The sequence below is a fragment of the Felis catus genome, chromosome B4 (genome assembly GCF_018350175.1).
Source record: "Felis catus isolate Fca126 chromosome B4, F.catus_Fca126_mat1.0, whole genome shotgun sequence".
In the NCBI taxonomy this organism is placed as follows: domain Eukaryota; kingdom Metazoa; phylum Chordata; class Mammalia; order Carnivora; family Felidae; genus Felis; species Felis catus.
In genome coordinates, this window is record NC_058374.1 from 18,933,653 (window position 1) to 18,936,065 (window position 2,413).

The 2,413-nt window shown below is 32.5% G+C and overlaps 1 non-coding gene across 1 annotated transcript; it reads right to left on the reverse strand.

Annotated features, from left to right (window-relative positions):
- Positions 1–696: 696 nt before the first annotated feature.
- Positions 697–803, reverse strand: LOC111561558. Its single transcript, XR_002744202.2, has one exon. It is a non-coding gene; the product is annotated as a U6 spliceosomal RNA (small nuclear RNA).
- Positions 804–2,413: the final 1,610 nt, after the last annotated feature.

Sequence of the window (2,413 nt, forward strand, 5' to 3'; positions counted from 1 at the left end):
AAGGATCTTTCTAAGAGGGAGACGTGAGGGTCAGAGTCCGTGGTAGGAGAAGTGAGGATGGAAACAAAAGGTTGGAGTGATGTGAGCAAAGGGCCAAGAGGCAGCACGTGCAGTAGCCTCTAAAAGGTGAAAAAGGCAAGGAAAGGTATTCTCCCTAGAAAGAATTCAGCCCCACTGACATCTTCATTTTTCCCAGTGAGGTCTATTTCAGACTTGCAATCTCCAGAATTGTTCGGTAATAAATTTGTGTTATTTTAAGCCGCTAAGTCAGTGGTAATTTTTTATAGTGGCAATAGGGAACTAGTATAGAAAATAAGATTTCCAAATAAATACATAATAATCATGTTAATCTACTCTAATTTACTTAGCCATTCCTGTATTCAAATTTTAGATTGTTTCCAATTTTCCCTATTACAGATATTGCAGGAGAGAGTATCATTAAGAATAAATCTTAATATGCACTTCTGATAATTTTCATAGGTTTGGAAATTGACGACTATGGTGATAGATTTTTATATTTAAAAGTACAGAGAAAGTAAAGAGAATCATACAACACTGTATTCATACACCAAGGTGGTGTAGCACTGGTGTTTTATATGTTAAAATGAATGAAATATAAGTTGTAGAGATTAGTTACCCTTTAATCACCCTTGTCATCCTGCGTCCCCACCCCCATCTCTTCTAGGACAAAGAGTGACAAATACAAAATGATTCACAAATGTGTGAATCATCCTTGCACACGGCTCTGTTAATCTTATGTGTACTGTTCCAATTTTAGTGTGTGTGTATATATGTATGTATGCATATATTGATAAAGCAAGCACTGGGATTTTCTTCTTTCAAGAAAAACTTGACGCATAGCCACAGTTATAATTATAGCTTGTTTATTACAATAACACTTTGGGACTCAGCAATATGTGAATCTTCTTGATTTTCTGTTTATTTTACCTTACATTCAAAGTATTAAAATATAAGTTAAACATATGAAATCCTCAGATTATGCACATACAAGCCATTACTAATTTTGTCACAGTTCCCAAATTAGTCAAATTGGCTTGTGTTCTGAACTGGGAAGAAAAGGGTATTGTTTCCCTTACTGTAACTCTACTGTTTTGTTAGGGTGTCCCAGTGGCTACTTTACAATCCAGTTTGAGAATAGGTCTCTTTGTCAAGCCTGGTCATAATTTGGGCAAACCCTCTACTTAAACGGAACACAACTCAGTTGTGAGGATGAAGATTCATTCTTATTGTAAGATATCACAAAACTAGAAGTTTGACTTAATAGACCCACCAAATAAAAATGTCTCAAATAAAAGATATTTTTAAGGTCTGTAATTTTTAATAGCTTTTACATTCCAAATTGTATGTATGATGTTGTCAGTTTTTATTGAAACAATCATTTTGATTTATTTTGAAGAGCAATTCTTTCACCCTGGCCAATGTAAAAATATTCTCACACTTAAATTTTTACATAATAGAAATTATATAAGAACCACAAAGTAGGAAATACATCATTGGAATGGTACACATTTGGCATTAATCCCTATAAAATAGCAAATAAGCAAAAAAAAAAAAATTAGTAAGGCTAAAAGTGGTTTTTGTGCAACACTAGAAACACAAAATACTTTATTTCTTATAGTTCACAATAAAACCAGTAAGTACTGTCTTTTCAGATAAAGATATGAACAATGTGGTTTATTAACAACTTCACTAATAAAAAAATTTTTAAGAGTCAAAATGAATAATAGCTAAATAGATGTCTGTTTGTCTACATGCTATACATATACACACAGTGAGAGATTTTATTTGTAATTAAGAGGGTAATCTTTTTGCTAGCAGAAATTATATTTCTCTTTAAAATGATTAAAACATATGAATAATGGCCTGCCCCATATAGATATTTTCTGTTTATGCTGATCAATGAAACAAGAGGGAGAAAAGTTCCCACAAATATCTCTAAAAAGCCCTGAAAGTGAAACTATTGTTTTAGAATCAAAAGGATTTAAGCTCTGACTGATAACCAACCAAGGAGGGGCAATTAAATGAGAAGGGCTTGTCCTCAACTTGGCTGTTACTTTCTAAATTCTGAATTACAACACCTCATTATATAAATGAAGTTAATCTTAGAGGAATGTGCTTTATAGTTAATTTTCAATTTATGCTTCTTACTGTCTCATCTGACTAATAAAACTGACTTCAGAAATTTAGATGCTAGAGAAGATCTTTTAAAAAATATATCATGTATTATTACGATATAAGGGTACAATTTTTTTTCTTTTAAGCTTACTGTTGTTTGCACGAACAATTGACAGGTAGTAAAAAAATGCATTTATATACACATGTACAATGAAAGGGATGTTTACTGTCATCCCTTACTCTAGGCCAGTGTTCTCCAAGTGCGGGGTCAGGGTAA